This window comes from Protopterus annectens, chromosome 7.part0, assembly GCF_019279795.1.
Source record: "Protopterus annectens isolate FY-2018-M chromosome 7.part0, PAN1.0, whole genome shotgun sequence".
Lineage (NCBI taxonomy): Eukaryota > Metazoa > Chordata > Ceratodontiformes > Protopteridae > Protopterus > Protopterus annectens.
Window position 1 is genome coordinate 711676747 of NC_056739.1, and position 27422 is coordinate 711704168.

Here is a 27422-nt window from a genome sequence, read left to right on the forward strand (position 1 = left end):
AGACCAGGACCAAATTTTATTGTAGTGCTTGGAAAGTCATAATTACACTCCAAAAATGGGAAAAAGACAAGTGTGTTAAGCACCATTCTGATGTCAAAAAGTTGCTTAAACAAGCTACTGTTAAGCACCTCCAACTGCTGTTAAAATCAAGTCTCACTCTGGAGGATTAACAGTGAATAGAAGGTAAAACACCTTTGAAAGCTGTTAGACACTTCACAATACCAAACTTACAAACAGTATGGCAGAATGTAGTGTCCAACAGCTTTCAAAGCTTTTTGTTCTTCAGTTAATGTCTGTCTCCTTTTGATGACATTTAGTATTTTACTGGTTCTCAAATGCTTTCAAAATCAGTAAAGCACTTTGTGTTTCCACACTTTTTTTCTGCAATGCTAGAACATGAAATTAATAAAGCTTCATGCACCTCAAAGAATTATGATTTTATTTTACAGATCAAAACATCTGTGTGCTTTTCAACATTAATGCCAAGATTTTCTTCTGGAGGTTCTTTCTTGAGGCGAATTTCTTGGCATCCATTTATCACACACATAAGGTGGTTATGAATGGGGACCCCCATCATAATCTTCTATATTTTTGCAGGATCATCTGTTGTTCCTCACCACTTGCCAATGCCTCCAATCCTATAGATAGAATATATAAAGTGAATCAAGGTAGGTAACACTGTGCACAGCATGCTCCATAGGTTCCTTCAAGAGAAGACGCTATAAACTGTTGTACGTCTAACAGCATAAAGCGGTTATGGCAGGGTAGAAAAAAACATAGTATCAGACTTTTCTAAATATTTTTGTAAGAAAAGAAAAAACATTCAGATAACCATTTCAGATTAGAATAAATGGGACCACCGCCACTGCTGCAACACTAGTAACAAGCACGACTTAACTCAATCTTCCCAAGACACTGATTATTTTATCAATAACACTTATCAGGCAGCAGCAAAGGATGAATGATGTCAGTGATGCTTCAAAATTAGATGCCATGAGATTTATATCATTTGTAAAACTGACAACACCCTGTGTATGGGCATGAGTGAAAATATAGTTACATACAAACCATAATGTTCCATCTGTGTTGTCCATTTTCATGTTTTCCTCACATATGGCTTTGGATCCAATCCCTCAGATCCAACTCGGCGACTGCAATAGCTCATGGCAGCCAAAAAGTTCTTGAGCTCCATATTCTACCCATAACACCTGTCTCACAATCACCTCAGATCTTCTTTGCTGGTAACAATAGAAAATAACAGGACAGAGAATCACCCTGGATAAGGGTAAGACCATTTCCAGCTTTTGAAATACCCAATTTAGGTCAACTCGCTCATCTAAAAAACAAGGAAGGGGTGGGGGTGGTAGTGGGTTGTTGAGGAAAAAATGAAAATGGACACCACATGGAATTGTTCTGGTTAGTAAAAACTATTTTGTCTGATATTGTCAATTTTTATTTTATCCTAACATAGGGGACAGAGACCCTAGCTACCTTTTTCCTGGGTGGCCTTATGGAAGGATATTCTTCAGAAGCATTGAAGCAAAGGAGGTCCTACCCCTAGAGATCAAATCCAGCTTATGAGTAATGAAGATTGCTGCGCAAATCTTCTCCATGGATGATCTAGATTGAAAAACTGAAGAGGTGGACACTGCTCGAGTGGAGTGACCTCGTACAGATTTTGGCAGCTCTAAATTTTTTCTCTTGTAAATAAAAGATATGCAGTCTGTAATCCATTTAGCTAGAGTCATCTTGGGCACTGGAGGACCCAATCTAGTCTCTGAAAAGGAAACAAATAATTGACTTTCTTTACTTATGTCCTTTGTTCTATGAAGGTAAAAATGTAGCTGTCTATGAACATCGATCAAATGCAACAAATATTCAACTTTACTTGTGAAGTTTGGGAAGAAAACTGGTAGATCAACAGATTTGGTTGAGTGTTCTCTGAAACTATCTTTGGTAAGAATGATGGATTAGTATGTAAGGTGACCCTCTTGGTGGACAACCACGTATAAGTTGGTAGGATGATAAGGCCTGAATCTCAGATATTCTTCTTGCAGATGTGATGGCTACCAAGAACATGGTTTTCTAAGAGAGAAATTTGAGTTGACAGGTAGCCACTGGTTCAAAAGGAGACTGTATAATTTTCTGTAATACCAAATTTAAGTCCCAAGGTGGTGAAAAAGAAGTTATGTCTTACCATAACTTTCCATCTGTGTTGTAGATATTTATTTGTTCATTACTGATAGGACTTCGGTTCTGTCCTCGGAACCGACACAGCCGTTTCCAAGCTCAAGCCAGCCAAAAACTCTCAGCTAAGACCTACCCATAATGCCCCTATCATAGTCTCTTCAGATCGAGTTTGCCCGCCCCTATTATTATAGAGACAGAAAGAGAGACAATAGGAGGCTCTCTCTGAGCAAATACCTTAACAAGGAGTTCCTAAAGTCCATCAGGAGTCCAGGCAGGGGAAAGGAGGGCAGGAAGTAATGAATGAATAAAGTTCTACAACACAGATGGAACGTTATGGTAAGACATAACTTCTTTATCTGATGTTGTAGATCTTCATTCCTTACTGATAGGACAGAGTCCCCAGTTACTGGAGAGTCCTGGGTGGCCCTAAGGAGGGATATTCCTGAGCACCATAGAACCAAAAGATGCTCGTCCCTTGGAGGCCAAATCCAATTTGCAATGGGTGATAAAGGTATGAGGTCATGCCCAAGTGGCTGCTGCACAGATATCATCCATAGAGGCTCTGTAATGAAAAGCCACAAAAGTAGCCATCGATCTAGCAGAATGAGCCTTTATTCTGGAAGGTAAGGATAGTTTATTCTGATGATAGATGAAGATAATGACGTTTCTAAGCCAGGAGGATAGAATCACTTTAAAGACAGGTTTACCCAATCTGGGTCCCGCAAAGGCCACAAACAAGTGATCTGTTTTCCTGAAAGATTTAGTCCTGTCCAGATAAAGACGAAGTTGCCTATGAACATCAAGAGTGCGCAAAAGATACTCACCTCTGTTTGAATGCTGAGGGAAGAAAACTGGAAGGTCAATAGATTGGTTAATTAAAAATCCAGAAATGACCGGGCAAGATTGAAGGGTCAATACGAAGGTTCATAGGTAGGTACTAGGCTATTGGCTCTAGGGCCTATATAAGCCTAGCCAAAAATGTACCCTGGCTTTTGCCACCCAAGAAAATTACTTTCCTGTGCCCCTCTTTGGGGTGAATTTCCTATTTCCCATCCAATCATCAAGATTTTTCTTGAAGAGTGCTAATGAAGAGTTCTGTTTGACACAGATAGGTGGTCTGTTCCAGAGTATGGGAACTCTCTGGGACAGGAATCTATCCCTCCAACATGTTCTGTTTATTGTGGTGACAAGTTTTAGGGTCCCTAGAGCGTGTAGCCGGAGGGCTTGGGAATTCTTTAAGTGGAGCATGTCCAACAGCTCTGGGTTTGACATAGCTTTGTATGTTAGGCAGAGATCGCCTCCGAGTAGGCCATATGCGACGGAGTAAAGCTGGAGTTTTTTGAGACTGTCTGCATAAGGCATCTGTTTGAGGCCAGTAATCCTCTTTGTGAGGAATTTCTGTGGCCTTTCCAGTTGCTGTAGGTATCTTGTGAGGTACATACCAAAAGGGGTGTTGTACTCTATAATGGGTCTAATTAGTGATTAGTAGAGGGGAACAATGACCTCTTTTTTTCTGGATGAGAAACCTTTTGTGATGAGGTGAGCCACGTAGAAGGATTTCTTGACCACTGTGGCAATGTGATTATCAGAGGAGAGACTACTGTCCACCTGTGTCCCAAGGTCTCATCACATTTTTGGCGTTAAGTAGACTACCAGCTATGTGGTAGTTCATGGGTACAGAGTTTTTACCAAAGGGGATAACAATACACTTTTTGGCATTGAGCTTCAGGCTATGGCTTTGACACCAGGCATCTGTCTCAGTGAGGCCCTTTTTTAGTATGTCCACATCGTTAGGAGTTTCGATTATGGCTCCTAGTTTGCAGTCATCTACAAACTTTGTTAGCCAAAGACCTTCTGTGTTTGGCATCTACTTCTCTGAAGTACAGGCTAACAGGAGAGGACCCAGGACTGAACCCTGTGGTACTCCACTTGTCACTGGTCTTAAGTTGGATTTGAAGTCTGCTACTTTCACAGTGTGGGTTCTGTCCGTGAGCCAGTTGGCAACCCATCTTGTGACATAGGGATTTATACCTAGTTTAGTGAGCTTATCTATAATTCCAGAGTGGGAGATAGTGTCAAAAGCCTTGGCGAGATCTAGATAAACTGTGAACCACCTTATCCTCATCTATGGCTTTGGTGACTGCTTCAAAGAAGTCAATCAGGTTTACGAGACATGATCTGCCTTTTACAAATCCGAACTGGGTAGGGTCCAGAGTTTGGAGATTACCAATGTCTTTCTTTATGAGTTCCATGATGATACGTTCCATGGCCTTGCAGACCAGGCTCGTCAGGCTAATGGGGCGGTAGTTCCCGATGTCCATCATGGCTCCCCCTTTGTGGAGTGGGATAACCGTCGTGGTGTGCCAATTCAGTGGGCACAAAGCCTGAGGTGAGGCTATGATTGAACATGGTACTTAGGTAGGGTGCCAGTTTGTTCTGTAGTTCGTGTAGAACGCAGCCTGGGATATTGTCAGGTCCCATGGATGCTGTGTTCTTGGCTTTGGAAAGTGTTTTTTTTTACCTGTGCAGCTGTGATTGCAGGAACTTTGCATTCTTCCGGTATAGAGATGGGCCCTCTAGGGGGTGAGAGGGGGGGGTAAAGCTAGCACTGAAACTATCTGCCAGGATGTTGGCAATATCACTTGGTTCTGTATGTAAGGGATACTCTACCCTGTGGAAGCTCAAGTAAGGTCTCTTGACACTCAAGGCCTGCAACTCAGATACTCTTCTTGCTGAGGTAAGTGCTACTAGAAGCAGAGTCTTCCATGATAAAAATTTTATAGCACATGAATCAGAAGGCTTGAAAGGGGGGCTTGCTAACGACTGAAGTACCAAAGTCAAGTCCCAGGGTTCTATGGGTGGGGCCTGACAGGAGGTTTAACGTGTAATTCTCGTTTTAAAAAGGTTTTGCACAGACGGTGTGACATAATAGAAGAATTATCAAATCTATTATGAAAATTTGCGATGGCTGCTAAATGCACAGTAATTGTTGATGCTGAGGCTCCTGCATGTAGAAGAGTAGTCAGGTATTGTAGGATCATTTGAATAGGCACAGAGAAAGTGTCTATGTCCCAATCTTTGGCCCACGTACAGAACCTAGTCCATTTACTAGAATAAAGTTTTCTGGTGGAAGGTTTGTGTGAAGCCAGAAGAATCTCACGGACGGGAGATGAGATATCAGGCAGCCTGGCAATCATCGGAAGTGGAGGAACCAAGTTGTGACCTTGAGGATGTGGAGATTGAGGTGAATCAGTCCCTGAGGGTGAGATAGCAGACCTTGAGATTGATCCAGGATCCACGGGCTGTGAATCAGATGAGGCCATAGGAAAGGAAGCCAGACTTGATGTGGCCAATAAGGGCCAATGAGGATCACTTTGCTTCCCAACCTTTGAGCTTTCTGGAGGAATTTCGGGATGAGGGGAAATGGGGGAAATATACAGTAGACCCGGGAGCCAATCGTGCCTTACAGCATCCCTTGGTGATTCCCCCTGAGGGGGGATCAAGGCAAAGTATCTTCTGCATTTGTTGTTTAGAGGGGAAGAAAAAAGATCACAGCAAGGCCTGCCCCAGAGGCGGAAGATCCGATCCAGTATTACAGGATTGAGGGACCACTCGTGAGGCATCAGGATGTTCCTGCTCAGATTGTCCGCAATGAGGTTGGAACTCCTGGGAATGTGCTTTGCTATAAGAAAGCAGTTGGAAGCTATCACTCAGTGCCAAATCCTCATGGCTTCCCGACACAGGAGGTAAGACTTGGTTCCGCCTTGTTTGTTTATATACCAGACGACTGGCATGTTGTACGACTGAATTGCCATGGTCCAGGAAGGGACAGATATATGGACTGCTTGCAACGCTAAGAGAACTGTCCTCAATTCCAGGACACTATTGTGCAAATTGGCCTCCATGGGGGACCAGGTGCCTTGGACCATTTTTCCCTGGAAATGCCCCCCCACCCTAACAGGGAAGTGTCCGTGGTCACCGTGGCCCTGGGCTGGGGGAGACAGAATGGTCGACACCAAAGATTTGATTCTGGCTTCATCCATCATAGCATTTCTTTCTTGCAAAGGTTTGTAAGGCGTATTATGTGGTCGAGAGGGTGGGTTAAGATTGACCACTATGAAGAAAGGATCCACTGTAATATTCTCATGTGCAACCTCACCAGTGGTACTATGGGGTAAAGGCAGCTGCCATAGAGTCTAAGAGTTGCAGTACAAGGCGTGCTGAAACAAAGGTGTGTGGAAGGAGGGCTTGGATTTGGTGTCTTATTTTCAAAAGCCTGTAAGAAGGGAGGGAAGTTTGACAGGTTTGTTGTGTCAAAGACCACTCCAATGAATTCCAGTGTTTTTGTTGGGAACATTTGAGATTTTACTTTGTTGATCATAATCCCCAAGCGGACAGTGAGGCCTTGAGTGTAAGAGAGGCTGCGGGTTAGAAGATTCCTGGTCAAGGCGGTAAGAAGCCAATTGTCTAGATACGGAAACACCTGGAATCCTTGTAGTCGAAGATGAGCTACTACAACTGCCATACATTTGGTGAACACTTGGGGGGGCTGTTGAGAGACCGAATGGCAGTACCCTGAACTGGTAGTGATTGGCTCCCAGCCGGAAGTGGAGAAATCTCTCGGAGTGCTGATCTATCTTTATGTGGTAACACGCGTCCTGAAGATCTATAGAGCACATCCAGTTGTCCTTCCCTAGAAAGGGGAGAATGGACTGCACCGTGACCATCCGGAATTTTTGAGGTTTCATAAATTTGTTCAATAGGCTGAGATCCAGGATTGGTCTCCAGTCCCCTGTCTTTTTTGGCACTAAAAAGAACCTAGAGTAAAACCCAGATCTTCTCTGGTCTGGCGGGACTGGTTGGATGACTCTTTCTTAGCAGCTTTTCTATTTCTAAGGCTGCTACCTCCCTCTGATTGGGTGGCACATCGGGGATTCGTTTGACAGGTCTGGGAGTTAAATCGAATGGGATAGGATAGCCTCTGGATATTATTCTCTGCACCCAAATATCGGTAGTAATAAGTTGCCAGGTTGGTAGGTGCAGGGAAAAATGATCCCCGAATGCTTCCAAAGGAAAGCAATCGGGCTGTTGCTCAGGAGATCTGGTAGGGTCAGCCTGAGAAGGAATCTCTAGCGCTCTGGTTAAGCAGATCCCCTCTACCCCAAAAAGGACATCTTCCAGACGGTGTGACATAAAAGAAGAATTTTCAAATCCATTATGAAAATTTGCTTTAGCTGCTAAACGCACAGTAATTGTCGATGCTGAGGCTCCTGCATGTAGAAGAGTAGTCAGGTACTGTAGGATCATTTGAATAGGCACAGAGAAAAGGTCTATGTCCCAATCCTGTCTCCTGGAGGCTGGACAAAATTGTATCCACCCCTGAAGACCAGCCCAACTGGTCCAAACAGCTGACGGTTGATTCCCCCCACTGCCCTGGGGGGAACTGCTCACCATGAGTGTCATGAAACGATCCCTGGGACTTCTTCAACCACAATTTCCCTCCCCTCTGGTTCCTGGAGTAGGAGCTATGGGGGGGGGGGACGTCTGCCCACAGCAGACAAGGTCTTTTCATCTTTCTCACTTCGTGCTAGTGTGTCTTGTACTTTAGCACCAAAAAGTGCAGATTCGTTGACAGGCAGGTTGACTAAGGAAGATTTAAGGGGTCTGCAAAATCACACAAATGTATCCAAGCATGACGTCTCAGGACAATGCCTGATGCGGCAGCTCGAGCTGCCCCCTCAGTGGTGTGAGATATCAAACGCATTGAGGAGTTTGAGATTGATTCTAGTGTAGCTAGCTGCGAGGCGACAGTGTCACGCACCTTATCAGGCAGTACCTCCGCCAAAGAGGCAGAAATTTCAGAAATTAGGTCTCTTTGGAGGCGAGTGAAGTGTGCCAGATAGTTCAGCAACCGAATGGCAAAGGTCGCTGAAACATAGGTCTGCTTCCCCAGTCTGTCCATGGCCCGAGACTCCCTGTTCAGAGGATGGACAGTAGAACTTTCTTTTGCCAGTTCCCTCTTGGTGGCCGCCGTCACAACCACGGAACCAACCATCAGCTGTTTGGACCAGTTGGGCTGGTCTTCAGGGGTGGATAAAATTTTGTCTGGCCTCCAGGAAACAGTTTCTACATTGTCCGGGCCCTTCCAGGCACGCTGCACAATCAGCTTAACAAGCTCATCTGCAGGTGGGGTCACACCCAGGAAGTAGATGGCCAGGCATAGAAGGCCTGCAAGAACAACTGATTCTCCTGAAGGGTTAGAAGACTTCCAGTCTCCCCTCTGCTTGAGGATTTTGAGAATGTCTCCAAATGAGACATTGTCTGGGGGAGAACGTGGGGACCCTTCGCCCTCATCGCAATCAGTGTCCTCAGTGATAGATTCCTCAAGGGAATCAAGGTGCTTCCTCTTGCACTGTTTCTTCTCGGGTGGCTCCCCAGTGGGATCTTCTGAGGAGGACTCCAGAGAAAGGGTTCCCTTCAAAGGGAGGTCTTGAGCTCCCATGCCCGGGATCCTGAAGTAGGGGGTTGGGACAGCTGCATGCTAGAGGGGGGGTTCTGGTGTCGATACCATTGGTGCTGGCTGCAAGCCTGTGGAGGCAAGGACCGTCCCCATCACCTGGAAAGCAGGCCCATCTGAGGAGGGATGGGAGCCCGGAACAGAGAAGGACAACCTCAGAACTGGGGTCACACCCCTCCCTGAGGTGACCGCCTCCAGGTGAGGAGTTCCGAGAGGACTGACAGCTGTCGGAGCCATGGACATGGACGGCGCCAGCAAAAAAATAGGTGCTGGACTAGGTACCAGGGTGCCGGCAGCCCAAACACTGATCCGGAGAGTGTACCGGCTCCAACAGAGCCGATGCAGCAAAGGAGGTTGGTGCAGACAGGGGAAACTCTGCAGTCAGAGCCGAGACAGAATGCACCGGGGTGGAGGAGGATAAACAGGTGGGTATGCTGTGAAGGGTTCTGTGCCAAGGGGAACAGAAGGTCTAGCCAGGGTAGGCAATCCCCTAGCCGCCAGAAGCTGGTTCACAACCCGCACTAAATCTTGTTCAGAAAGGCTCCTAGTGGATCTATAGGAGGTTGCTGAAGGAGAGTCAGGTCTTTCAAGAAAGGGGTTAAACTGGTGCCCCGAAAAAGGGCTGTAAGTTGGTGAGTATCTGGTTCTTCGGAGATGTTCAACCTTAGGAACCAAGGTCAAAGTCTGTGGAGCCGAATAAGCTATCAGGGCCATGGCCGGGAATGGTGCCGAAGCAGGTATGATCATCAAAGCCAGTGTTAGGACCAAGGACGGCACCAAAGACAATGGTGGCGAAGATGGAACCAAAATAGGAGTCAACATCAGAGATGGCACCGAGGGAGAAGATACAAGGCCTGGTGCCGATGTAGTCTGCGCTGACGGTGCTGGAGAAGCTCGGTGCCGACTCGTTTCGTAATGGTCAGGGATGTAGGAACCGAGTGACTCTGTTTCTCCTTGTGTTTCTTGGTTTTAGGAGTTGGTGAGACCTCTGGACCCAGAGAGAGCCTCCGAAAAAGGCGTTTTGACTAAACCTTTCAAGATAAGCTTGTTTTTGCGCTCTGCTAGAGTGTGATTACTAAAACTAGAAGAGATGTCACAAGAAGCATTTATATGGTCCAAGCCCAAACAATAAACGCAGTGAGCGTGACCATCCGAGTTGGGCCTCTTTCGCCCACACTTGTTGCACTGTTTAAACCCCAACATAACTTTGTCTGACATATCATACTGACAACCAAACTACCCAGAAGGAAATAAGTGAAAGAGAAAAAGGAATTCTTTTTTTTTTTGAGAACGATGAAAAGGCAAAGTAGAGAGTACCAATGATGGTGTCTAGAAGTACCACAAGTGGTAAAAAGAGGGCCTACCAAAGGTAGGAGTGAGGGACAGTACCAATGATGGTAGAAGGTTAACTATCAAAGGTAGAGGGTAGGAAATAGAAGCAGGTTACAGGAGAGAGGCAGGAAAAAGTGAGACTGACTAGAAAGAATAAAGGTTTGAGAGACAACTACACAAAATACACAAAATTTCCACTTAGCTTTGAGAGAGATAGGCTAGGGACGTATGACGAGTAACACGGCAAACGAGATCTAGAGAAACTATGAGAGGGGCATTATGGGTAGGTCTTAGCTGAGAGTTTTTGGCTGGCGCAAGCTTGGAAACGGCCATGTCGGTTCCGAGGACGGAACTGAAGTCCTATCAGTAAAGAATGAATAAAGATTTACAACATCAGATGGATCTTTATAAAGGGACTTGAGTAAAGGAGTTCACCTGTCAAGAAGGCTTTGCATAGCTTATGTGAAGCAAGAGAGGAACCATTAAATCCAATGTGAAAATTAGAAATCACAGCTAGCTGCACTCTTATTGTAGAATAAGTTGCCCCCTCATTAAACAGATGAGCTAAAAACTCTAGAATAGTGTGGCTAGGAGCCGAAAAAGGATCTACATCATTTTGTTGAGTCCAATGTACGAATCTCCTCCATCTGCTGTTATACAACTTTTGTGTAGACTGCTTATGGGAGGATAATAGAATATGACACACTGGTGAAGACAGCATGGGTTATCTGGCTATCACTGGAACTGGCGATAAAACAAGCCGTTAGCTTGAGATTTGAATGTTCGGATGAGGCATTCCTGTCGGATGCGACAGAGGGTCTTAGAATTGGATCCAGAATCCACGGTTACTTCCGTAGGTATGGCCAAAGAAAGGGAAATCAGATTTGACAAGGCCACTACAGGGCAATGAAGGTTTCTTCACTCTTCAATCTGTTCACTTTAAGAAGAAATTTAGGAATTAATGGAGTTGAGGGAAAGGCATAATAAACTAGGAGGTCAATCATGGGTGAGAGAATCCCTCGGGGACTCCCCTCTTGAGGGGATCATGGCAAAGTAGCTGTTGCATTTCTTGTTCAGAATGAACACAAAAAGGTCGCAGCAAGGCTGGCCCCACTTGCGGAATAAGTCTTCTGCCACTTTCTGATTGAGGGACCACTTGTGAGCCATAATAATGGATCTGATGACCTTATCAGCTATCATGTTTGACTTTCTGAAATGTGCATTGCTACCAGAATGCAGATGGACAAGATCGCGCACACCCACACTCTTAGCACCTCTGGACATAAGGAGAATGATCTGGTTTCCCCTTGCTTGTTGATGTACCAGACTAACAACATGTTGTCTGACTGAACTGTAACTGTGACCAGATGAAGAGCATTATCTGGGAAGTGCCTGTAGTCACTGTGGCCTTGCAGAGAGGAGGAACCTTGGTTGACCTTGTATAAGTTTGATCTGATTGAATCACTAGGAAAGATCCTTCCTGCAAGTGTTAGTGATTCATATCGGGGCTGATATGGGTTGGTGAAAGATAGACCAAAGTAAGACTTTTGTGGAATCTCGCTAGTAGAAAAAGAAGTTATGTACCTACCATAACGTTCCATGTTAGTTGTCTCCTCTCGCCTCCTTTCCTGCTGGTTGGGTTCAGAGCTGATACTCGGCTCTGACTCGGCCACCTTCTAAAGCTCGAGAGCTACAAACTGGCTCGAGGCCTCCCCATATCCCATGATGCCTGGCGCTAGATACCCAGATCTCATTTGGTAAGACTAACAGCAGTCAAAATAATGAAGGAATCCTATCCTTATCATACATAAGCCCAACTATAAAGACCACTAGGTAGAGTGGGATAGCCAGAGAAGGCTCAGCCTGAGCAATATTATAGAGAAAACTCTTCTTGGTCTAGTAGGATAGGGGATGGAGGGGGGGACGCAAGAAATCAGGCGAGAGGAGACAACTAACATGGAACGTTATGGTAGGTACATAACTTCTTTATGTTAAGTTGTCTATTGCGCCTTCATTCTTGCTGGTCGGGACAGCGTCCCTAGCACCTAATATCCTGGGTGGCTCAATGGAACAGACTCTTCAGAACAGTGGAATCAAAATCAGCTCTGCTCTTGGAAATCACATCCTACTTATAATGCGAGATGAAAGTATGAGGGTTTGCCCACGTAGCTGCTGCACAAATAGATTCCATGGGCAACCTAGCTTGAAAAGCAACTGAAGTGGCTAATGCTCTGGTGGAGAGCCCTTTTGGTTTAACACGCAATTGTTTATTCCTCAGCTGATAGATAAAAGTAATGATAGAAGTCAGCCACCTGGATAAAGTTACTTTTGATACTAGTATACCTTGTTTGCCCTCTGCATAAGACAGGAAAAGCTGATCCAATTTTCTGAAGGCCTTAGTCATGTGTAAATAAAAACGCAGTTGTCTGTGAACATCTAACTGATGTAACTTATATTCCACCCTGTTGGAATGGCTGGGAAAAAATACAGGAAGGTCAATGGACTGATTCAAGTTGTTCTCAGAAGAGACCTTAGGAAGGAAGGAAGGATGGATTAGTCCTAAGAGCAACCCTGTCTTTGTGGAACACTAGGTAGGGGGGACGTGTACAAAGAGCCTGCAGCTCGGAAACTCATCTGGCTGAAGTGATTGCTACCAGAAAAAATGTTTTCCACGATAAAAACTTCAACGAACAGGAAGCTGCCAGTTCGAAGGGGGGCAAAATTAGAGAGGCTAGAATCAAATTCAGATCCCACGGGGAGGAGGATCTCTAACCAGGGGCCTGAGCAGAGTGGTTCCTTTGAGGAAGGCCTTACAAAGCTTATGAGACATTATACTACTTTCTGAAAGGCCAATGTGAAAATTTGAAATTGCGGCTAACTGCACTCTAATTGTAGCCGAAGTGGAGCCAGCATGAAAAAGCTCCACAAGGAATTCCAAGATGGGGTGAACAGGGGCTGAAAAAGGATCTATATTCTTAGCCTCTGCCCAGGAAGAAAAACGTTTCCACTTACTAGCGTAAGTTTTTCTAGTGGTAGACTTGTGCGATGATAAAATGATTTCATGCACTCATTGGGAGATATCCGGAAGCCTGGCTAGGGTTGGAAGTGGAGCAACCAAGCCGTGAGCTTGAGAGATTGTAAGGAGTGATGCAGTCCGCCCGACTGATGGATCAGAAGGTCTGGAATTGGTTCTAGAGTCCAAGGCTGCTCGATAAGGTAATGATGCAGGAACGGAAACCATATTTGTTGAGGCCAGTACGGGGCAATGAGGATCATTTTGCAACCCAATACGGTAGCTTTCCGTATCAGCTTGGGAGTTAGAGGAAACGGGGGAAGTGCATATAGAAGTCCCTGAGGCCAATCGTGGACTAGAGCGTCTCTGGGGGAATACTCTGAATGTGGAAGGAGAGAGAAGTTGTTGCTGCACTTGCTGTTGAAGAGGGTGGCAAAGAGGTCGCAGCAAGGTTGCCCCCATTTGCAGAAGATTTGGTCTGCCACTACTTGATTCAGAGACCACTCGTGAGGGATCAGAATAGCTCTGCTCAGCCTGTCTGCTATGACATTGGATTTTCCAGGGATATGCATTGCAGTCAGAAACTGTTGGGAAGAGATCACCCACTGCCAGAGTCTGAGTGCTTCTCGACATAGGGGGTAGGACCTGGTTCCGCCCTGCTTGTTGATGTACCATACAACTGACATATTGTCCGTTTGAACTGCAACTGTCCCGGTAGGAAGACAGTCCTGAAGAGCTTGCAACGCTAAAAGCATGGCTCTCATCTCCAAGAAGTTTATGTGCAGATGGTACTCCTGAGGTTGCCAAGTGCCTTGGACTGTTCTGCCCTGATAATGCCCCCCCCCACCCGATCAGGGAGGCGTCCGTGGTTACCGTAGCAACTGGAGGGGGAAGTACAAATGGTCTGCCCAGGGATACTGATGGGGAGACCATCCACCACACAAGGTGCTTTTTGCATGCTTCTGTAATAATAATCATGTGAGACATGGGAAGCTGCTGAAAGGACCATTGGGTGAAAAGGAGCCATTGGAGAATCCTCATGTGGGAACGGGCCAGAGAGACGAGTATGATTGTCGCTGCCATGAGACCCAGGGTTTGAAGTATGAACCTGGCTTGAATTCTCTTGCAACCTAACAAGACCTGGACATGCTACCGAATGACTTAACACCCTGTCTGGTGGAAGGCTGGCTGACCTGTCTTTTGTATTTAAGTTTGCGCCTATAAAGGTGATAGACTGACAAGGCAACAAAGCAGATTTTTCAAAATTTATAGTGATAGCTAGTCTGAAACACGTCTGTATAGTATAGTCACTGGCTTGCAGAAGATGATGCCTGGTGGTAGCAGTGAGGAGCCAGTCATCTAGACAGGGAAACACCTGAAATCCTTGCCGTCTCAGATGAGCGGTAACTACTGCCATACATTTGGTGAACACCCTGGGGGCTGTGGTGAGACCAAAGGGCAGAGCTCTGAACTGATGATGGCTGGCTCCCAGCCGGAAGCGTAGGAATCTTCTGGAGTGCCTGTCCATTTTGATGTGGTAGTACGCATCCTGAAGATCTATGGAGCACATCCAATTGTCCTGACCCAGGAAGGGTAAAATGGACTGTAGGGTGACCATCCGAAACTTGGTTCTTTGTACAGACCTGTTTAGTCTGCTGAGATCCAAAATGGGTTTCCAGTCCCCTGTCATTTTTGTACCAAAAAGAACCTTGTGTAAATTCCGGATCCTTGCTGATCTGCTGGGACTTGCTGGATGGCCCTTTTTCTTATCAGTTTTGCAACTTCCTGAACTGCTTAATCCCTTAGACTGGGTGGAACATCTGGAAGGGACCTGTTCGTCGAGAATGGTGCTCGAACTAAGGGAATTTTGTAACCTCCGGATATAACAGACTGTACCCATTTCTCTTGTGTTATGTCTTGCCAGGCTCTTGGGTACAGCAATAATCTTCCCCTGACTGCCTCCAGAGGTCGACAGCCGGGCAACCCTTCAGGGATGCTGGAAGGGCTTGTCAGAGAAAGATTCTCTGCTGCCCTGATTTTGCGGACCCCCTCTGTCATGAGGGCGGCGTCTGTTATTGTTCCCTCCTCTGCCCCTGGAGGGAAACTCACCACGTGTGTCAGGCAAGGCTCCCTGGGATTTCCGGAACCACATCTTTCCACTCTTCTGACCCTTGGGATATGGTCTGGAAGGAGTGGAAAAACGGACCCCTACAGCAGAGAGAGCCTTGCCTTCCTGTTCACACCTGGTAAGGTTGTCCTTCACCTGAGATCCAAAGAGAGAGGAACCATCAAAGGGGGTGTTGGTGAAAGACGCTCTGAAAGGTTCCGCAAAGTTACAAAGCCACATCCAAGCATGTCTCCTCAGAGCGACGCCTGTGCCTGTGGCTCCACTCGCCCCATCTGCTGCATAAGAAATGAGCCTCATGGAGGAGTTAACCACTGAATTAAGAGTCGCCAGCTGGGAGGCAACCTTGGCCTGGGCCCCCTCAGCTGATGGATCTTGAAGGGCATCTCCAAGCTCTTTAAGGAGATCCCTCTGTAGACAGGTAAAGTGGCACAAGTAATTCAGAGACTTCATGGTAAAAGTTGCTGAAGAAAACATACGCTTCCCATATCTGTCCATCGTCCTAGACTCCTTGTTAGGGGGATGAACAGATGAAGAAGTTTCAGCCAACTCTTTCATCGTGGCCACCGCTACCACCATGGCATCAACGGGGACCCCTTTTGTCAAAAATTGCTTGTCCTGTGGTGCAGTAATGAATTTTGCTGGTCTTCTTTGGGTCGGCTCCACTGTGTCTGGAGCTGACCATGCCTTCCGAGCCACCACAGACATCAGTGGGTCGAAAGGTGGAGACACCCAGGAGGTGGAAGGTCGGGATCCAAACGCGTCCAGGAATACCGACTCATCCTCGGAAGGGCTTAGGGCAGCCCAGTTCCCCCTCTAAGCATCTCAAGGATGTCTGAGAAGGAGACATCTTCAGAGGGGGACCTCGGGGACCCTTCCGAATCCTCTAGGTCGGTATCTGATGTGACAGACTCAGGGGAGTCAACATGCTTCCTCTTGCATTTCCTCTTACGAGGTGGCTCCTCTGAATGATCAGGGGAGGCCTCGGAAGAGGAAGATGCACCCAAAGGGGTGTCCTGGGGCGCTGGATCCCCACGCTTGGGGTCTGGAAGAGAGGCAGAGGCTGACGCAGGCACCATAGGGAGAGGAGCCGAAGGGGTCGATCGTGGCACTGGCTCAGGTGCCAGAACACTCATCACCTCTAAGGCATCCTGATCGGAACGGAGAGAGGGATCCGGTTCAGAAAAAATCAGAATCCCCCTCCGCACCAAGGGGGAAGGCTCCGAGGCCAATGTGGGAGCCGAACTCACCTGATCTGAGGCTCCGAGGGGGAGAGCGGGGTCAGACAAGGGTCCGATGCCACTCGCCTCCTTGGAGCCGACAAGGGAGTCCCGGCACCCAGATCCCTCGAAGGATGGAAATATGGAAGTGATAGGAGCTGACGAAGGAACCGAAGGAGCAGGTATCGGAGCCGACGGTTCCAAGACTCGAACCCCCACGAACTCCAGCTCTGAGCTCAAAGGGTGAGTCGGAGGAGGAATATCTGCAGATGTGGACGGAGCCAACCCCTGGTGAGGGGGGCTGGACAACATTTTAGCCAGGGCCTGCGATTTTAGCAGTCTGCTGACCACTCTTTCCAAGTCATGGTCCGAAAGTCTTGAGGACCGAGAAGAGTGGGATAAGAGATGACTACGCTATGACTGGAGCAGAGGTGATCTCGGAGCAGAGCGTATCGACTCCACAGAGGGAGATCTGGACCTTTTCCGACTCTCAGAAGGCTCCAAAGAGCATATCAGAGCCGACTGGGAGGGAGGAGCATCGGTTCCAGCCGGAGCCGAAATGGAAGGTACAGATTCACCCAACGACGGCTCCGAACTGGGAGCAGACGGTTTAGGTGCCCTGGAAGATTTCACAGGCTGAGCCTTAGCTGGTGAATCTTGAGGTTTAAGTAAACCTCTAAGGATAAATTTATTTTTGCACTCCTGCAGGACTCTTGGACTGAACGCATGGCAAATGTGGCAAGAGTCCTGCAGGTGCACGGCGCCCAGACAATAAACACAAGAAGTGTGATCACCTGTCAGAGACATCTTCTGGCAGCATGAGTCACACTTCTTGAATCCAGACAGCTTAGGATCCTTGGACATATTGACAAGCAAGCCCAAAGGAAAAACACACTCACACAAAGGTTAAGGTACTAACACAACAACAATACACTACAAGTTACCAGAACAGACATTACACCAACAACTGTAATATGTATAGCCAAACTAACTAACAGTGATAATAAGAAAAGATTTTTTTTTTTTTTTTTTTAAAGAAATAGAGAAGAAAAAGGTTATCCTCCAACTCAAACGGACACCTAGAGATAAGGTTATCCTCTAACTTAAACAGAAAACCTTAGAGGAAAAAGGGGGAAGTAGAGGGGGGAGGGGAAACTCTCTAAGTAAAACGAGTTTCTGAAGAGAAAAGACAAGATTCAGCTACAAAAACTTATACAATATAAGGGAAAAAACTAAACGATAATTCTACTCTAAATATTTACTAAATTGTGACAGAAAAAAGACAATATAGAAGTTTTATACGACCTGAGCCAGTAAAGCAACCTCGCAGCAGAAGCGGCAAATGAGATCTGGGTATCTAGCGCCAGGCATCATGGGATATGGGGAGGCCTCGAGCCAGTTTGTAGCTCTCAAGCTTTAGAAGATGGCCGAGTCGGAGCCGAGGATCGGCAACGAACCCAACCAGCAAGAATGAAGGCGAGATAGACAACTTAACATCTAGTATTATTGCTGCTGCCATAGAACCTACGGCTTGAAGTGCAGTTCGAGCAGACATCCTTGAGATGTGTAGCAACTTTCCAAATTGATCTCTGATGGGCACCACTCGACGATGGGAGACGTGTCACCATCTCGATTGTGTTTATATTTGCTCCTATGAATTCCAATGCTTGAGAGGGGTCCAGGTGTAGTTTTCTGCAATTTACTGTAATACCTATCAAAGAACATGTTCGAAGAACCATGTCTTTTGTTTCTAGAAGTAGATGCCTGCTCAATCCAGTTATGAGCCAGTCATCTAAATAGGAAAATGCCTGGAATCCTTGCTGTCTCGAGTGAGCTGCTACTACTGCCATACATTTGGGTGAACACTCTGGGAGCTGTAGTGAGGCCAGTTGGCAGTACTCTGAAGTGGTAGCGTTTGGCCCCCAGCCAGAAGCTTAAATGACTTCTGGATCGCTTGTCCCTCTTTATGTGGTAGTACGCATCCTGAAGGTCTATCGAGCACATCCAATTGTTCTTTTCCAACAATGGAAGAATGGACTGAACCGTGACCATCCAGAGCATATTTGTTCAATCTATTGAGATACAAAATTGGTCTTTAGTCCCCTGCCTTTTTTTGGTACTAAAAAGAACCTGGAGTAGGTACTGAATCCTCCCTGGTCTGGACAGACTTCTTGGATGACTCTCTTGTCTATCAGCCTTTGTATCCGGATGGCTGCTTGCTCCTTTGGGTGGAACATCAGGGAGTTTTTTTGCTTTGGGGGCGTTGGACAAGAAAAGGGTATGCAGTATCCCGTTTGCTATATTTAGCCAGGCTCTCAGGTGCAGGGATAGTCGACCCCCGATTGCCACCAGAGAACAGCAATCGGGCCTCCATTCAGGAGCGCTGGAAATGTATCTCTGGACCTTTGATCACCTCTACTGCAGGGGCAGCGTCCTCCATCATTATACCCCCTCTGCCCTTGGGGAACTTTCCCCACGTGCTTGAGAAAAAGACCCTTGTGATTTTCTAAATCACATCTTTCCACTGCTCCTCTGTTTTTTTGAGTATGGTCTCTAGGGGCACGGAAAAATGAATGCCCATGGCAGAAAGGGTCTTTCTGTATTTCTTGCACTGAACAGCGTGCGTCTTTTGGGAAAATAGGGAAGTACCGTCAAATGGAGCGTTGATGAACGACGATTTAAAAGGGTTCAGCAAAGTCGCACAAGAGCATCCAGGCTTGCCTCCTCATACAGATGCCTGGACCCGCAGCTCTACTCTCCCCTTCAGCTGCATACAAAAAGAGCCTTATAGAGGAGTTTGCAGTAGCATGTAGGGTGGCCAGCTGGGAGGTAAAAGAATCCTGTACCTCTTCAGACACAGCTTCTGAGAGGGTATCTGATAGCTCCTTGAATAAATCCCTCTACAATCTGGTAAAATGGGAAAGATAATTCAGGGACCTCAAGCTAAAAGTCGCTGAAGAGAAAACACACTTCCCACATCTATCCATCATCCTATAATCCTTATTACAAGGATGAACAGTAGAACTTTCTTCAGCATGTTCTTTTTTCATGGCCACCGCTATGACCATGGCATCTATTGGAACACCTTTTGACCAAATTTTTTCATCCTCTGATACCGTTATTATCTTATTTGTTTATCTGGGGGTTAGGTTCAATGCAATCTGGAGCCGTCTACACCCGCTGAGAGATCAACTCAATGAGCTCATCAGCAGGCAGGTTCACCCAGGAGGTAGATGGCCGGGATCCAAAAGTCGCCAGGTACACTGTCTCGTTTGATAAGGGATTGCTGGGCTTCCAGCCACCTCTCTGTTTCAAGATATCTAGGATGCCTCAAAGGAATCATCATCTGGAGGTGACTGTGGGGATCTCTCACCATCAAATTCAGTGTCCTCAGTAATGGACTCCTGCGTGTTGTCTAGGTGCTTCCTCTTACATTTCCTCTTCCGACGAACCTCTTCCATGGGGTGTTCTGGGAAGGTATCAGAAGAGGAGGGGGAACCCTCTTGGGTAGCCTGGGGCTTCTGGACCCGCTGTCCTTGTGGGAGGTCTGGTCGAGACACTGGGTGCAAGGTCTGCAAGGTGGGAGACTGTGGATCTACTGGGGTAGATACTGTCTGTGCTGCCAAGGTAGACATGGCTCTCTCCAAAGCCTCGAAAGCTGACCGACACGAGATGTGAAGGATCCCTGATCTGACAGGTCATGCCTATGGATCTGGGCACCCCCAAACCCAGATGGCATCGCTTCCAAGGTCAGACTGATCTGAGCCGATACTCCAAGACATAGGGATGGCTCCAAAAAGTTTGTTGTCGAACCCACTGTCTTGGACCCTTGGGCCGCCACAACCCTGAGAGCTCTCCGGCTCCAAATGACCAGAGGAACTCAGAGCAGAGGTCTGAGCTGAAGAAGGAAAGGTCCTTGGCTCCGACGCAGACAATACCAAATGGATCGGATCCAAAAGATCCGAAACTTACAGGGAAGTCAAAGGAGGAATTTGAAGAGGGGATGATGAGATTCAAAACTCCCGACCCTTAGGGATAGGAGCTGAAGGGCGCCTTGTGATACACCTTTGGCCCAGAATATCTTCTTGACTATTCTCTCTACTTCATCTTCCATGAGGCTTCTAGTTGAACAAGTTGATGACAGTGGTGGTGACTTCGGTCTCTCCAGGAAGGGAGAAGGAATTCTGGATAGCACTGGGTTGATTGAAGGAGAGCATCAAGTCCTAGGTAAGGTCTGAATGGGCTTGAAAAGGCTCCCCATAGGATCCAACAAATGATCCGACCTATCCTTCAGAGCAGAGAGGCTCGTATCTGAAGCGGTCACATCTGACAAGAGAGTCCGGGAAGTTGTCAGATCCGAGGGAATCTTAGGATCTGACAGTTTAGCCACCATAGGAGAAAGCTCTGATGGCAATTTCGGAGCAGAAGGCTTTTTCTTTCTCTTATCTAAACTTCTAGAGAACAGGGAAGAAGCAGAGCTTGACTGCTCAGATTTAGAAGCATCTTTCATTTTTGTCAGAGCCAGAAATAGCGTCCCCAAAAGAGAAAGGCAACATACCCTTAAGGATGAGCTTATTTCTGCATTTAACGAGGGCCCAGTGGTTGAACACTTTGCAAACGTCACACTCCTCCTTTTAAGTGAAATGGAACCAGATAATAAACACATAAATTATGCGAGTCACTTAACTGAATCTTGTGACTGCACTTGGAACACTTTTTGAAGCCAGCTTGCTTTTCCGCTTTATCGGCCAGCACTGTTTTAGTAAACTATAAAGGAAAAAAACTTTTTATTTTTTTTTTGAAAAGGCTAAATACAGATAGGAAAAAGAGACTACTAACAATAAATGTAAAGACGTACCGCAGTACAGGGAAAAAGGAAAGGGAGAGGGAATCCCAAAAAAGGGGTAGGGAGAAAGGACTACTAACAGTAGTAGTGAAAAAGTTCCTCAGTACAAGATAGAAAAGGGTAAATGAAATATTTAGTTACTTAGATTTTAAGTTTTTAGCTTAGTCAAGAAAAGGTTTGGTAAAAAAAGAACAAAATATCTACTTAACTGCCTGAGAGCTAAATGGAAGGACCACATCTTCACGAAGCAAACGAGATCCGAGGTGATTGGAACAGAGGCATTTTTTGTGTGGTAGGCAGCTCGAGAGCTTTTTGGTTGCCACTAGCTATTTCAATGGCCGTGTTGGATCAGATCTGAACCCATACAAGAGGATAAAATGAAAACTGATATCAGATCCAGAGGTCAAAAGCAAAAACACCAGTGCCATATGTAGACGATGAAGCCATTCATGTGAGCCTGACCCTTACTCCTAACGGAATGAATGGAACATAAAGCTGTCAACAATGAGGAACAAATGAGTCAATAGAGCTGTCAAGGAGGGGGAGAGACGATGATCAACAGGGGACCAAGAAAAAAGTAAGATGTCATTGAGGTAGTACAGGCTTCAACAAAAGCAGAGTGGCATGGGACAGTCCCACGCATAATGAGACCATAGACAGTAAAAATGAACGCCCAACTCCATCAGTTAAGAATAATGCCACTTTAACGTCCCACTAGTGCCTTGCATATGATGAATCACTAAAATAATCACCCTGTATGTAAATAAAACATAACAGTTCATAGTTTTCTGCAATATGTCTTCAGGATCTACAAATGACAGAGGGCAAATGAAGCTGTGATGTAACTATCTTAATATGAGGAAGATGAAAGTAGTAATACAGTCAAAACAAGCTGTGCTGTATGAAAACAAAAACACAGGCAAAGAAGTGACTTCAACTTTTTTTTTTTCAAACCTTTTCTAGAGTGTAGTCTAGTGTAATTTCACCTACCTGGTAGCAAACAATGCTAGCTCAGTTTTTAATGAGAGAATTTATGTTGATCAGAGTCCTTTAGAGGAAGGCTCGGATTTGGTATTTGGGGGAGCACAAGTGGGCTCTTACCTTGTTTATTTATCATCAAACAGCATTTTATTGATACTCTAAGAAAAGAAAAAATATTGGTTAAGACACATTCCTTAACATTTATAAAACCCCAACATCTTCTCATGTAATGATCTTGCCCCACCTCCTTGTACCAGTTCACTAGCTCTACCTCATCTACACCCAACTAAAACTGCTATCCATACAGGTCCATTAGCCTACATGGTCCATCACCAGTCTATGGCAGCGTAAGAGTTTACTGTTCTCCAGACCCTCTGTGGCCACACTACTTGCACTCAGTACTTTGAGACAGTGTAGCAGCTGCCTTGTGCTTACTGACAACCCACAGCTCTTACCCACCACTGACTAAATGAGATTAAGTATTTACTCAGGATAATCTTTTACATCAACTACAGTCTGTAAATTCTACGTACACACACACACACACACAAACAAACAAATCACTACCACACCAATTTAGAGTAAGCTAGTTAAGAAATCCCAACATAAGTTTCCTAGGCACCAGCCCATGGACACATTATCCTCTTACCACACATAAACCCATACCTCTATCATTTACACATATCACCTCCAAAAGTCACCAGGGCCGTGAACTTAAACCATTAAGGTCCAGAAAGTCTGTATCTACACATTGTAATGTCATAATTATTTGTAAGTTCATAATTAGGCATACAGATTCCATCCTTAATAGGCTGGAAAGTAACAAAGCACAAGTGCAACCAGCTATTCTGGCTCCTGTGCCCTTCCCCTTATCTGACCCTTAATTTTAAGGTTATAATTTGTAATAAGCAGTTTATGCTACACACAGAGCTCTAAAGTTTGCCAGCTGTGCACTCTGTGCAAAGGACAGCTGTCTCCATCACCCCACCCTAGCTAGGCTGCTGGTACAAAGTGATAATAAGCTGCCTGACTGGTGCTAGTATCTGTGATCTGAGGAGGGCCCTTAGATGTCTATCCTGATAAATACAACATGGAAGATGCTCATGTACAAATGAATGATGTTAGATAATCCACTCAAAGAGATATGTAAAAGGACATGATGAAACTTGTTTTTCATGTGCCCAAGATTGTGAAGTTGTACGAAGGGCATCTTAAGCAGTACTTTCCAATCTTTAGCAATGATGCCTCAAGTCAAAGACAAAATAATTAGAGTTGACTGTACAGTTATCCTCACTCTAAGTGGATTTAGTTTGTGTGAGCATAGGAGGCAATGATTCGCAAGCCATTTCATTTTGCCAGGGATTGCTTACACCCCCCCTTCCACTCTGGATTTCACTTACTGCCTAAATCTTTTGGTACTCCCATCCTGTCCTTTTAGGCACAGTCCTTCTGTACATTCCAACACAAAAACATTCCAATTCCGACTATATTAAGGAGGCAGTGCTCAGTGCTAGGAGTCTGTAAAAAGATTCCCAAACTTGTGATCTCCCTGACACTCCACCACATTCATATCTGCATAGTTAATGAGACTCAGCTTCCATGGATTGATGGCATTCCCTCTGTAACTGGGTTTAGTGACAATCACTCCTTCAAGACCTACTGAACACTGTAGGGGAGTGCATCTAGTTATCCAGGATCCCATAGTCTCAAGGCAAATCCTCCATGACCCTAACCTACAATTTATAGAGGTACAAATAAAAATATCACATCACTGATAAGTACAGATCCCCCTTAATGTTTCTCACTGACCACAACAATTGCCCAAATGTATTATATGAGATCTCTATCCAACCTAAGACCATTCTAGTTGGCAACTATATACCCAAACAAACAACGCCTGGCAAACTTACATCACTAGTAATACACATGCTCAGCATTTCCTCGTTTTCACCAATGCCAATTTCCATGAAGAAACTGTCGGTCTTCCCATTACAGCTTCTAATGTCCTTGATGTCAGCCTCACCAACACAGTCCATGCATGCTCCCTATTCTGCATCACCACATATTTAGATAATCTGATCACAAATCCATTATCAGCTCTTTTAAAACCTCTTACAGACTTCACAGTCTTTAATGACTTCTCCAAGTTCTCAGGTGAACAATTAATGTTCAGAAATAACCCCACTCTTGTTGACCCCATTACCACAGCTTCCACTGTCAAGTCTGACAACTTCTTGTGCCTAAACAGTTGTAAAGAGAAGGCCATCCCTATCTATTCCAAATACAGTGGGAAATTTATCAGCAGTTACTTATGATAAAACATTTACAGGAGAAAAAAAAACAGAGACAGATTAATGACAACCAATAAGAAATGTAAAGCTGAACACAAATTTAGTGCTGCTACCTCAATTGAAGACAAATATAAAACCTTCAACTATGTTTGAAACAGAGGTAACGCCAAGCTATATTCCAAGCTTGTTTGTAATTATATGACATACTCTGATCCTGAGTCAATAATCCAGGTTAAAGACAAAATACAAAATGTCCAGTCTCTCTCTGAGAGAGTTCTTAAATTAATAATAAACATTACTGCTGGGTCAGCCTGGATGACATAACTCTTTGTAACCTGCCTTCAGTTCCCAGGCTAACAGAAACTAACATCTCTGTGTTAAAAGTACATATCTCTCAGATGTTTGCCCAGAACTGGCAGCTGTAAAACAATTAAACACTTTTACATTTGAAACCTAGTAATTATTTCTGTTTCAAGACAATACAAAAACTTTTAGAGCTAGACAACCAGTCTTCTTGCTGCATTGAAACTAACTTTTATAGCACATCATAAAGCAGTTAATTTCAACTTAGTTTCTTGAAGTTTTGTAAGTTAATCTTGTGTGTTCCAGCAGGGTATGCTGTGGTTACATTCTTGAAGCTCAGTACATAACAAACAGTTCTGTATATATCATATCAATATTCACAAATGACAGAATTATTTACAAAATTCCAGATAGCTGGGCTGACAGTGTCACAACCTCAGCCTCTCTACAGCATATGTCCCTGATGCCCAGAAAACTGCCACAGTGCTGCTACTGAATAAGGGCAGCCCTACCACCTATCAGAGCAACTAGACCTCTTAAGCTCAAAAGTATTATATTTACAGTAAGAAGCAAATTTGTATTCACTAATCAAGACACTGGTGGTCTCCTGGCAGACACTAATCAGCTCGGCTTTGTCAAAGAAAGATTCCCTGTCTCCAAAACCTGGTTAACTGTTTTGAACAGGTCACCAAATCCATTTTGAAAATACTGCCTGTCATGACCTGTCCAAGTCTTTAATACAATCCCCCCACCATGGCATGATTGCTAAGCTAACAAAAGTAAACATACATGTATTTCTTATTCTGCATACTGGGTAGTCATTGTTTCCTCTAATTGTAAGAATGCCACTAGAGGTGTTTCTCAGGTTTCTGTCTTGGGCCCTCTCCTTTTCAGCATCTACTTTTTCAATATCCAGTCCATGGATGAATAATTATGTCCAAGTTTACTGATGACAGCAAACATGTCTTCTAAAGGCTCTCAGGTATGCAAAACAGGTGGCTGACTATGCCAACTCTTGCTGCACAGTCAAACTAAATTTTTAGATATGTAATGTGGTTACATATCGGAAGCAGAAATATCCCAACAATACAGTACGCAGATATCTGGGGACCTATGCAGAAAGCACTTTCATCTGACCATCATGTCATCAACATAGTTTACAAATCATAGGTTCATAAGTACGTATGAGGCTGGCTGCCCTCGTAGGCCATTTTAAGCCTAACCAATTTCCCTTTTTGGCACGAAATAGACTGTCCATTTGGTTTTAGATTGGCCTTACCCATCCCATGAATGATAATTTTATATTACCCCTAGTAAGAATAACTGGGATCGTATCACAAATAATTTGGGGGGACCCATCCGTAGGATAAAGCATGTAGGAGCTGCATCTGTCCATCAGTAGTACAGGGGGCAGTTATGGGGTAAATTTCCAGTTTCCCATCCACAGCTGGAACTTGTGCTTGAAAATGTGGATGGAGAGTCTGTTCCATAGCAGCAATATCCTCTGTAAATCACTCTACATAGACCAATTAATCTCTAAAGCCATTCTCTCTCTTGATAAAAAGAATATAATGCCCTGCTTCCCCATGTACATCTCTAACCATCATACCTAACCTGAGAAACCTCAGAGATCCATGACCAAGAAAATCAAAGGACTTCAGTCTCTCAACTGCCCAGATGGATTATCTGCTCTCTGCCTGTGCTTGGTTTCCTACAGGATCATCTGTAGTGATTTCTGTTTAGCTTTTTGTGCCATTAAAGACAATGATTTATTCAACCTCCAAAATCATAAAATAATGGTTCCGTCAATACCAAGGACTTCATTTCCAACAGCAATACACAGGAGTCAGTGTTGGAACAGGCTCCTAACACAAAGCATTCCCTTTTACACATCAAAAAGTAGAAGTCAGCTTCTTTGAAGGTCAGCCTCGATGACTGAAAAGGTTCTTCTGAATTCTCCCCTGGGACAGCGTAGTTAGTCCCCTCCTTGGAAAGGTTCTGAGCACAGTTGAACAAAATACTCTAGGGCGCAGTACATTAACTTATTTGATTAAGCTCATATAGTCTTCACACTACCTGCCTAGTATTTACCTAAGAACCTATTAAACAATGGATGTTTTCTTTGCTATATGCTCTTCCTTACGATGTAAGCCAACAAGCTGTACCACAGCCCCATCAGAATGCAGTACATCTAACCTCAGTCTTCAAATCATTACCTTTTTGCACTTGTCATGTACGTATTTAAAAAAGACAGACTTTTTATCATTAGATGTATGCAATTACCTGTCTCTGTTTATTTAACTTACTATTTGGTACCCAGGTAAGTTGGCTAGTCCAAAGAAACCATTTTAGCCATGACCTGTGTATAAAGGCAGAATACAAAGAAAAATTATCATTGAGCATGACATAACACAGAGTTACAACTGACATGAAAATACATTAAAACAATATAAAATTAAAAGACAACTCTCTTTCAAGAATTCCCTGTAGTTCTCAATTTCATAATATCAATTCAATGGCAAGAGTCTGAGGCAGAAACATTTCTTAAAGGGACAAATAACTTTCATAGCAGATGAATGTGATTACATAATAACTGGTACCTCT

The 27422-nt window shown here is 44.9% G+C and overlaps 1 protein-coding gene across 1 annotated transcript in view; it reads right to left on the reverse strand.

The window, feature by feature from the left end:
* The window catches only part of LOC122806647 (paired amphipathic helix protein Sin3a-like), a 1669103-nt gene that overhangs the window by 335167 nt on the left and 1306514 nt on the right, over positions 1-27422 (reverse strand). The window lies entirely within an intron of this gene.